Raw genomic sequence first — 12426 nt, 5'->3', positions numbered from 1 at the left:
AACTGGGGCAACATTTGGTGAAAGTCCTGTAAAATAGGTCACCTACCACAAGTGAAAGGAGAGAAGTCACTCAAACTGTAGCCAGGAGCAAGGACGTATCACAATTCCAACAGAATAGGATTTAGTGATTGTTACACAAGGACACTGTGTCCAAAGACCCTTTCAAAGGGCTCAAGAAAGAAGCCTTTGTTGGTGGGAGTGATTGAATCTGCCTCCATTCCCTTCTTTTACACATTACAGTATCCCGTGACACAGCACGCATACCATTTAAGGGAGGTGGGCGTCATGTGATACAGCTTAATAAACACAAAGATGGAAGGTTGGTGTCCTGTTCCCAACCCCCGCCCTACTTGCTGTATCACATATTAAACATCACAGCACACTCTGTTCTGGGCACGACTAATGCCCAGGCATTAGCCTACCATTGAATGAATTAGGTACAGTACTCAGACTAGCTTCGAATCAGCTTCTGTTATTTTTGTTAAGCCAACCTCTATGTTACCCCATCTTCATGTTTATTACCTGATTTCACTGTTTCTCAGAGACATGTGAGCCCAGGAAAATGGATCCTCCACAGGCACTTTAATCCTATGTTCTATCTTTTGGTGAAAAGTCACTTTTCAAACATGCTTCCAACTAGGTAGTATAAATGTCTATTTACCAAAATTATTTTTCTTTTGAAAACCAAGTTTAAAAATACGTATACATTGAATAAAAGGTATATCTTGAGATGGGTTTTATACTGTTATGTTCCCAGTTTTCAAGTGCATTCTTGATGGGGGCAGGGTCTCTAACCCTTTTAGAAGAGCGATAATGATCAATAGTTAATATTTATGTGACCTCTCATACACTTGTTGAATGATCAATAGTTAATATTTTTATAACCTCTCCTGTACTTGTTGAATTACAGTTTGCATGATTTTGCATCCTCAAGCCCCTTCACGTAGTCAGAACATTTAGCCTATTACTCTGATTAATTGTTTTTTCTTCTGTAAGAAAAGCTAGTGGTATCATTGTTTTACAAATGAGACCACATGGAGTTACAGATCTGTATAACCTGTTTGAAATCAGATGGCAAATGGCATCAGAAATAGTTGGCATATGCTTTTAAGGAGCTGACTGACCCCAATCAGAAAGAAAGCATTTCCTTTTTAAGATAGATCACAAACTTAGTCTCAGCAATGCCAAATCATAAAATAATTAAAACACGAGTTGTTATATAATTTTCCACAGTGTGACATTTTGCCACGGACTATTTTGGCGTCAGTTAAGCAAAGCTTCAATGCAGTGGTTCTCCACCCAGGGTCGATTTTGGCCCCAGGGACATTTGGCAACAACTGCAGATATTTTCAATTGCTACAGCTGCAGAGGAGGAGAATGCTCCTGGCAGGTATCTAATGGGTAGAGTTTGGAGATGCCAATATACATTTTACAATGCACCGGACAGACCCCCTCACAACAAAGAATTAATTACCTGGCCAAATGTGTCAATTGTGCCCAGGCTGACAATCCTGGGGTAGCATATTTCAATGATATTTTGACATTAAAAAATTCAAAAAACAAAAACTGAAAAGTGAGATATTTAGAAGAGTTAGGCAATTGCTCCCTTAAAGTAAATTTGACAGTTACCTAACTGGTATCTAGGATACCTCACTTTAAGATTATTTTAGAAGCAAATTAATTGTTTATAGTGATTCGGCAAGGGACACTTCCTGTGGATCTATAATTACATGAAGATTTCAGAGGGAGATTGATTTAGGAAAAACTTGTATCAGAAATTCTGCTCTGATAATAAACTTCCTAAGCATGCAAGTTTTGTTCCTTCTGGAGGATCCTTCATTTATCTAAATTCTTTCTCTTGCCTTTTTTATTACAGATGTTTTGTAAACATCTGGATCAAATGCAACAGAATTGAGCCAAAGGAAGCCAATTCTTCACTTTGAGGTTGATCATGAAAATCATTCTTTCTTCTGATTCATTCCTTTCCTTTGCAGATTGGAAGCACTTGCAAGGAAAAGGGAAGAGCTTAGTCCCAAGCCTTCTCACTGTTTGGATTCTTTTTTTTTTTTTTTTTTTCAGAAGGCAAAAAAGGACATTAATTAAAGCCAGGTATGGGCTGTATTCAGACTTCCCATATTTTTACCCCATTGCAGTAAAAGTTTCTCTCCAAAGAAATTTGGTCCAAAATGGAATGAAAGAATGAAAGACATTTTATTTTCTCTCCTAGATGTTGGCAGTACTTCACTCCTACATGTCTGAAGTTGTTTTCATCTTGCAGAGTACTTTGACATTTGTGAATGTGGCTACATGGCTTAAAACAAGAGCAGTGATAACTCAGACTAATTATTCATCTTATATATTAATGCTTGACAAGAGAGAAAAGAACTTTTTCTTCCTTGATGATGGTTGTAAAAATTAAGAAACCCAGGAGGAACTGAAAGATCTGTGTTCTTGAGAGCAAAAACCTTCCATTTCACAGAGTTCTCATATCTGAATCATCAGAGTGTTCTGCAACAGAGGTGCTCACCTTTTGGACTCTCAGTCTATGCAAGCCAGGTCCGACTAGGCCTGGTATCTCCTGTTCTCTTACCAGGCCTGAGGGTCTCACCCTTTGGGGCATCAGCCATGAGTCTGAAATAAGATGAGAACCATCTCTCCTTCTCCGTCTATGATCCTCATTTCTAGTCAAGATGAAATTCTACTAAATCAGATATTCTTATGAGAATTTAGCATTGCCATTGCTAGGTCTCACAGAAGCTTGTAATAGGAATTGGGGTGGTGGGGGCATCACTTTTCATCTGTTTAAACTTCCATTTAATATTTGGAGATTCAAATAGGTTCAATGTGATGTCCCGGAGTATAAACAGAATATGAATGAAATTGTCTGGCCTACAGAACCAAACAATGAAGTTAGTTTAGGGGTGGGGAGTAAATAACCAAGTCATTTATGTTTTATTAAATCTATAGGTCACTTTGAAGTCAGTTTGGAATAACAAGTATGTTCTTTTCTCTTGGAATGTAGCTATTTCCTTTGAAAGCTGAATGGGACACCCTAGAGAGGAAACAGTATGAGGAAGGCCATCTGGAAGGGCAGGAAAGAAGATCTTGGGGGAAGCTCAAAAATCCTCTAGAGAGGAGCTTCCTTGCTGCAAGTCAAGCTCCCCCTTCCAAAGTATTCACAATCAGCTGCACTGTGTCCTCTCCCTCCCCCCACCCCACCCCCAGAGCCAGAGATGCTCTTCTTTGTAGGAAGGATCATGATGTCTTGGTCAGGCCTGAGCCAGATTTGGACAGCACCTTGAGACCAGCTTTCCTACTCACCTGCCATGTTAAACCTCTACTCTGTCAGAAAAGAAACCCCATATTGTAACTTCCTCCATAACCCATTCCCTTCAGAAGCAATTACATCTAATTTGATGATAAAGCAATTGATATCCAGGTGAGTTTTACCTTCTAATGAATTTGTGCTAAAATTCAGAATATCACGTTACACTTTCGCCAAAGAATAATATAAAGGGCAAGCAAGAAATTGAACATTATAGAATACTGATCCTCAAATCCTGTTCTTCAAAGAAGTAGAAAACAATCATAGCACTACAACACAAATACCTGTCACTCATTCCATCCAGCTGTGACAGTGGTCCCATGACAGGATTAACAGATGTGCTTGCTGGAATTTAGCTTGTTTCTCCCTCATTTTAGGTATTTTTACTGGGGTATTTTCTATTTTGTTCTCAAGAATGAATCCCCCCCTCCCTTGATTATCCTTGATATAATAATGTTTACAGACGGGTCTTGGAATTTCAGCAAAAATCCCAAATGATTATTTTAGCTTTTTCAACTGTCTCCTCTTCAAAAATCTGTCAACAAAGTCACTGATGAGTAAATATATAGACAGCCTTGAGATTCACTATTTCTTTCCCCTTGTATTTTTTGGAAGTACTAAAACAAAAACAACAGCACAAAAATAAAAGAATAGGAAAGTTGAATGGAAAAATAATTAATAACCAAGTGACTGGATAATATTCATAGATTGGAAACTCAATTCTGGTGGGAAAGAAGAATATCAACTGAGTCCTTTGAGTGTCAGGTATTCATTTAATCTCCACAATGGAGTTAATACAAACGAGGAAAGGAAGAGCTGGTAAATGCCAGACTTGAGGTTGGAATCTAAGTTTGTTTCTTTTTTACTTGAAAGACTGAACTCTCTGCTTTCTTGCTGCTGCTTCAAGAGTTGTTTGCATGTACCATAAGGCCACATAATGATCTTGACACCTTGGAATTCTGTTTAGAAGGATGCATCTATGTACCTTATCTGTGCCTTAAAAGAAAGAGGCCTATCCAGAGACCAGCGTCTCTGTGAGCAGAGTATCAGCTTTCAACATCTTCTTCAATCACCTGGGGTTTTGTTAAAAGGCAGATTCTGATTCAGGAGGTCTAGAATGGGGCCTGAGGTTCTGCATTTCTAACAAGTTCCCAGGTCATGGCAAAGCTACTGACCCAGAGCCCACACCTTAAGCTGCAAGGGGAGACTATTAGAAGACAAAGAAACTGAAGGACCTGGAAAGAGGTTTAGGATAAAGGGCCAAAGGAACAGAACGTTATTGAAAGTAAAACTTGGCTTCCCAGGGCAATTCCTTTTGTGGATTTCAAAACAATTTGCAAAGCACCTTAGGGGCCAGTATACACTTTTGGTTGTCTGTCTGTCTGTCATCAGCAAACTTGGGGTTCTCTACCTACACACAGTTCCACTGAAGTCCACAGCTGTTTTGTTTGGGCAGGCTGGTGACGAAGCCAGAGCTTGCACATAAAGGGTTTATCATCAACACAGACCTTTATCTGACAGCTGCTTTCCTGTCCAGCTCCAGTGTCCTGGCCAGAGGAAAGGGAAAGGGCTGAAGAAAGAAGTGGTTGTGTCAGCAAGCTGTGGTAGTTGCCTGGCTTCAAGACCTTTGAGAGTCACACACACACAAACACACACACACACCAGATGGAAGATCAGAGAATAAGGATAGAATAAGTAATTTGATAAATCTATTGGTTTTGTCCATAAAACCTGCTGGAGAAGCAGGGACTCAATTATTTCCTATAATAAAGCAAGGAATTTCTACAAAGACTAATTTTCAAGTCCTATTGCAAAATCTGCTGTGGGTATATGTGTCCATGACTGAACAATATGTATCCCACCAGCATGGGATTAGGGACATGAAATCAGTATTGGGTATATGAGTGCCACATCTAGTAGAACCGATAAAACTCAGGGCCGTTGTCAGCCGTGTAAATTGAGAGACAGAGGAACCATCAGTGACTTCCTTTGGAGAAGGTTTGTTTTGTGCTGGTGAACTGCTCCCCCTGGTGGATCAGAGATTGATAGGTTTGTGATTCCAGAGTGTAGGGAACAAACATGCTTAGGAGAAAACGGCAATTTCAGGTATACAGACATATTTTCCAGGAGAAAGCTAATTTTCAGAGCACCAAAAATAAACTGAATGCCTAGGTTGGCCCCTGACTGATTTTGAGCTTAGCACTCCTGCAAAGTGCAAGGAGTTTTTTCTCCCACGCTGCCACGTGTGTTCTCATTATTATGGTTGTTTTGAAATCGTGAGTTTGTACTGATTTGAGAGATGTGGAAAACTCTAAGTTCTATATTTTATTTTCTTCCCCTTTAAAAATAATTCTGGACAGGGCAAACAACCCACATCGGAGAGAACATTTTGCTGTGAAATCATTCATTTCCCTTACTTCCTGTTTACCGTACTCTTCTTTCTGAGGTGATCATATTGATGTAGTTAGTTTATGCCCAGATCCCTTGTTCTACATACCTGCTGTCAAGATTAAGGTAAGTTTTATGATTTTCTGAGGATCTTCTTTCTACCAATACTATATATTTCGATAGCAAGATAGTCTGTGTTGTTGTTTTCCTTAAAGAGGCTTTCTGTATGCCGTGCCAGGTGCAGAGAGGAGATTTTTGCAGGTCAGATAGAGATGAAAATCTATGGCAGTTCTCTCACTCTTTTGAACATTCTGCAACGATCACACTGTAGCCTCAGTCCAAACAGTTTATCAGCTAAATAAGGAGGTATTTTAAATATTTATTTAACAAGACATATTTTAAATAACTTACGTATGTAAATAGAGCATCCTTAGCCTGTACATTATTGCCAGGTCGATTCTCATGTTCTGATATATAATTAATTACCAGTTTATTCCTCTGTAAACCAAAGCAGAGAATAAATCAGTGATGCCAGGTCACTGATGTCAGCAAAAATTGTAATACCCTCTTGTCAGTGGGTCTGTGAAAGGAGAATTGAAACTGTAAAATCTACGGAGCTGGTGGACCCAAGTGTGTCCAAATGGCAAGTTTCTATCCCAATTTTAGTTGCTTTCTCCTGATGTCTAGACTTTTTGTCTGTGCTCTATAGATAGGCATGGAATGCCCATATCCTACTTTAAAACAAACTCAGAAAGCATATGCAGTGTGATCTATGATTTTATAAGGTAGAGTCACCTAAAGTAAATGCATATCATGAGCATTTTAAGAAGCATTATTATATTTAGAAGCAAAAACCACACAAATACCAATAATTTTGATAATTTCTAGGTAGTTGAAAATATGAATCTTTTTAATGCTTCAGCAAAATCCATGCATCCATTTTTAATTTTTTGAGAAGAAAATACATACATACACTTCTTTTTCTTTTCTCCTTAAAATGAATGTCTGTCTTTTAAATTTTTCCACTGAGAACTTCTAAAGGATGTAAGTGTTGCATTTCAAATTTGTCATGAGTATAAAGAGACCTCTCTAGGGAAGAAAAATTAAACAAAAAACATAGCATCTTTTCTTTTTAGATTTACATTCTGATGATGTAAAATGAGTAATCATCTCAAGTATCACAGCAAATTTTTGGCCTGGGTCAGCGCTGAGATAAGCATGTTTCATTTAAACATAATACACAAGGCTTACCAACAACCCAACTCAGAGTTCCAACTCCCAGTTCAGCAAATTAGCTTGCCAACATAATTCTAGCCAGTGATTAGCAATATTAATTATCTTGGCCCATGGCCAAAACATCTGGAAAATTTAGTGTGGAAATCACTTAAAATAATTCTTTCATGCCATCATGACAAACAAACCCATTGGTTAATTGACCTTTTCACTATCATCCAGTTGTTCGGCCACACTCTAAACCCTTCTGTATTCAATTTGCATTGGATCCTTTTTTGCCATTCTACATTGGGAAGAAGTTTTACATCTTTGGGAAAGTAAAACCTCAGTAACAACAAAGTCAGTTGAATTTTGTGGTTGAAATGATCATCAGATGCATTCTTAGACACAGAGTCCATATCTTCATTTATGGTATTATTTTGGTGCTTAGAATAAGTGCCCTTTTGGTAGTTAGTGGAATAGGTCCAGTGACATGTAAATTAATCTTAGCAGCTTCTGAACTGAGTGTTGTTATGCAGTTACATAAAGAGGGAAATTAAAGGTTAAAACTTGCTGATCCACCTACCCTCCAGTTTCGCTCTGTGACACAGCCTCACAAGGCATCAGGGGAAATGATGACTTTAGTGCACGTACAGAAGGACTCAGGGACTTGTTTCTTTAGGGATTTGAGGTGACTTTGAAGATTTGCCATAACTAATACATTAGTTTTTTAAAATAAAAATGTTAATTAAGTTTAAGCCTCCATACAGTATGGAAAAAGAATTTTCCCCTAAAGATAAATGGTGGCAGCAAGATACTCAGATTGTCTTCTCATTAAATATTATTAAGATTGATAACCTCGTTTTTAACCTAGTAAATCAAGTGTTTGTTTAAAAAGTTCTGCTAAAGGTGGAGAACACATACTTTTCTCTATTGCTCCTGCTCTGTACAGATAAAACCCTGGAAATTATATATAAAACAAACATAAGATCTGAAAAGTGGAGGGAAGAAGGCAGACCAGAGAACTCAGGACCCAAGGAATGACATAATGGCGAGTTCCCTGAGTTTTAGTTTTTCCTCATATATTTCAGACCTGGAGCTAAGAAAGCCAACAACTCAAAAACAGTAATAGGCACAGACAAGAAAAGACCCAGGAAAAGCCTGTTGTCTCTAGCCAAAGGACCAGGGAAAGGGCAAACTGGCAAGACAAAAAACATTTAGACAATAACCATTGTATTCTAACAAACACCACAAAAAATAACTGGGTGGTGTTAGAGAAGGTTGAGTTGGGACCTGTGACTTTCAAACCTGCCACACAGTAACCCCTGTGGTGTCAGTGGATGCGGAGCAGTAACAAGGCACTCTTACCCCTCCCATGTATGAAATTATCCCTGGAGGTCTAGTGGGGAGCAGGAACTCCTACCTCTGCCCAACTCAACAGTAATGAGGAGCATCCTTTCTCTCAAATGTCAACAGAAGCCAAGTGGGGAGTTCTAACCCCACCTGGCAGTAATGAGGGGGCACTCCACCCTTCTTCTATCAGAATGGTGTCAGAGGAAGCCAATTAAAACAGAAGGTTTAAATAAGACACAGGGTCTCATAGCATACCACCAAATGTCCAGAATTCAATTAAAAAATCACTCATCACACAAAGAACAGGGAAGAACTCAAACTGGATGTAAAAAGACAATACATATATGCCAACATCTAGATGACACAAATATTAGAATTATCTGATAAAGCTTTTAAAGAGCTACCATAAAAATACTCAAATGTGCAGTTAAGAATATTCTTGAAACAAATAAAAAACAGAGCTTCAACAACAAAATAGGAAGTCATAGTAAAAAATAGAAGATATAAAGATGAGCTTAATGGAAATTTTTTAACTTAAAAATACGTAAAACCATAAAAACTCAATGCGTGGTCTCAACAGCACAATGGAGGAGGCAGTGGGAAGTATCAGTGAAATGCAAGATAGATCTATAAAAACTGCCTAATCTGAACAACAAAGAGAAAATAGACTGGGGAAAAATAAACAGAACCTTGGGGACCTGTGGGACAGAAAATAAAAGGTCTAACATTTGCATTACCAGAATCCTAGAGGGAAAGAATGGGGCAAGCCTAAAAAAGTACTCGAAGAAATAATGGCTGAAATGTTCCTAAATTTGGCAAAAGACATAAAGTTACAGATTTAAGAAGCTGAGTGAAGGCAAAGATGATAAACTCAAAGAAATCCTGATCACAACATATCACAGTCAAACTTCTGAGGGCTAAGGACAAAAAAACCAAAAACAAAAATAAAAAAACCTCACAAGACAGTGAAAAAAAAAAGGGATACCTTACTTATAGGAGTGACTTACAGGAATGACTATGGATTGCATATCTGAAATCAGAGAGGCCATGAGGGAGTGGCACAACATTTTTCAAGTTCTGAAAGGAAAGAATTGTCAACCTCAAATCCAATATCCAGTGAAATTTCTTTCAGGAATAAAGGGAAATCAAGATATTCTCAGTTTTTAAAAAATAAAAGCACTAAGAAAATATGTTGCCAGCAGACCTACCCTAAAAAATAACTAAGGAAATTCTCTAAACAGAAAGGAAATGATAAAAAATGGAATTCTGGATCAATAGGAAAGGAGAAAAAACACAGTAAACAAAAATATGGGTAAATACAATGAGTTTTTCTGCTCTTAATTTTTCTAAATTACATTTGAGGGTTGAAGCAAAAAGTATAACTATCTCATGTGGTTCTAAATGTATATAGAAGAATTATTTAAGACAACTGTTATATAAAAGGGTGAGGGTAAGGGACTTAGAGGGAGGTAACTCTTCTATAATTCACTCAGATGGGTAAAATGACCATAAGAGTAGATTGTGATAATTGATATACATAAATATATAGTTATACCTAAAGCAACCACTGAAAAAGCTATACAAAGAGACACACTCAAAAACACATAATAAATAAAAATAGAATTATTTAAAAAATTCAGTAACCCATAAGCAAGCAGAAAAAAAAAAAAAAAAAAAGGAGAAACAGGGCACTTCCCTGGCAGTCCAGTGGTTAAGACTCCACACTTCCACTGCAGGGGGCACAGGTTCGATCCCTGGTTGGGAAACTAAGATCCTGCATGCCGTATGGTGCAGCCCCCCCAGAAAATGGTAAAACAAAAAGAAAAAAATAGAAAAAAATAATAAATTGATCTCAGACATAAGCACTAATAGATCAATAATTACATTAAATCTAAAAGGTATAAATACACCAATTAAAAGACAGATTGGCAGAATAGGTTAAAAAATAAAATCCAACTATATGCTGTCTGCAAGAAACTCACTTCAAATATAAAGATATTGATAGGTTGACGTAAAATAAAGGAAAAATATATACTATGCAAACATTACTCTATGTAATGATACAAGGGTCAATCCATGAGGAAGACTAAAAAGGTATTCACCAAGCAACAGAGTTACAAAATATATAAAGCAAAAACTGATAAAACTGAAAAGACAAATAGACAAATTCCCAATTGCAATTGGAGAATTAAAACCCTCTCTTGACAATTGATAGAACAACTACACAGGAAATCACTAAGGGTGTGGAAGAACTCAACAACACTATCAATTAACAGTATCCAATTGATATTTATATAACACTAGATGTAACAACAGTAAAACACAATTTCTTTTCAAGTGCTCATAGAACATATATTAAGATAAAATATATTCTGGCCATAAAACAAACCTCAACAATTTATGGGACAGAGTAAAGCAGTGATGAGAAAAATCTTTGCTTAGCAACAATCTTATTAAGAGGATGGAAAGACAAGCTACACACTGGGAGAAAATATTTGCAAAGCATATATTCAACAAATGATTTGTATCTGGAATATATAAAGAACTATCAAAATTCAACAGTTAAAAAATAAGCACAACATATATACAGTGGAATATTAGCCATAAAAAGAAACAGAATTGAGTTATTTGTAGTAAGGTGGATGCACCTAGAGTCTGTCATACAGAGTGAAGTAAGTCAGAAAGAGAAAAACAATACTGTATGCTAACAGATATATATGGAATCTGAAAAAAAAAAAAAAAAAAGGTTCTGGGGAACCTAGGGGCAGGACAGGAATAAAGACGCAGACATAGAGAATGGACTTGAGGACATGGGGAGGGGGAAGGGTAAGCTGGGACGAAGTGAGAGAGTAGCTTTGACATATATACACTACCAAATGTAAAACAGATAGCTAGTGGGAAGCAGCTGCATGGCACAGGGAGATCAGCTCGGTGCTTTGTGACCACTTAGAGGGGTGGGATAGGGAGGGTGGGAGGGAGACACAAGAGGGAGGGGATATATGTATACATATAGCTGATTAAACAAACTGTGGTACATACATGCATGCCAATAAAAAGGAACTAACTATTGATACATGCAACAACCTGTATGAATCTCCAGAGAATTATGGTGAGTGACAAAAGTAAATTTCAGGATGTTACATACTGTATGGCTCCATTTATATAACATTATTGAAATGACAAAATTATAGAAAGTGAGAACAGATTAGGGGTTAAGGTGGGTATAAGGGCAATATGTAGAGAGGCAATCAGAAGGATTCTTATGATGGCAGCAATGTTCTGTATTATGGCTGTGTAATGTCAATATCCTATTTGTTAGATTGTACTATTGTTTCATAAGATGTAACCACTGGGTGAAATTGGGCAAAGTATTGTTCTGCATTATTTCTTACAACTACATGTAAATCTGAAATTATCTTAAAATAAAAAGTTTAATTTAAAAAAGTTCTGCAAGATTTATAATGTAACATCTGTATTATTCTACACTTAAAAAATTGACTGTGACAACTGAATCTTATATAATCTTAGACAATTGTATTCAGCCACTGTGAGCCTACTTCCCTTTCAGTTAAATGGACATAATGTTACCTGCATATTTATCTTTTACTCGCTGTAGTCAAGATGCAATGAAAATGGAATAATGATTGTGAAAGTGCTTCTTAACACTTCAAGCACTACAAGAAAAGAGCTAACATTTGTTGGAGGCTAATGTGCGCCAGGCTAAGTTAAATATGTTCCTTACTTTATATCTATATGGTAGTATTTTATGTGAAACTTTTAAAAGCATGGCTCCTGTACCTTAATGGAAGAGCATGTGACATTTAAAGAACCACTAAAGGGAAATTCTCATCTTTCGTCATATCTTTCTCAGACATTCAAGAGTGTCCACAAATGAACTTATTTACGAAACAGAAACAGACTCACAGACATAGAGAACAGACTTGTGAGTGCCAAAGGGGTGGGGGAGGTGGAAGAAGGATGGATTGGGAGTTTGGGATTAGCAGATGCAAACTATTGTATACAGAATGGATAAACAGCAAGATCCTACTGTATAGCACAGGGAACTATATTCAATACCCTGTGATACACCATAATGGAAAAGAATGTATATATGTGTGTATGACTGAATCACTTTGCTGTACAGCAGA

This window comes from Balaenoptera musculus, chromosome 2 (genome assembly GCF_009873245.2).
Source record: "Balaenoptera musculus isolate JJ_BM4_2016_0621 chromosome 2, mBalMus1.pri.v3, whole genome shotgun sequence".
Taxonomy (NCBI): domain Eukaryota; kingdom Metazoa; phylum Chordata; class Mammalia; order Artiodactyla; family Balaenopteridae; genus Balaenoptera; species Balaenoptera musculus.
The sequence above is the reverse complement of the archived record's forward strand: the minus strand, read 5'-3'. Positions refer to the sequence as shown.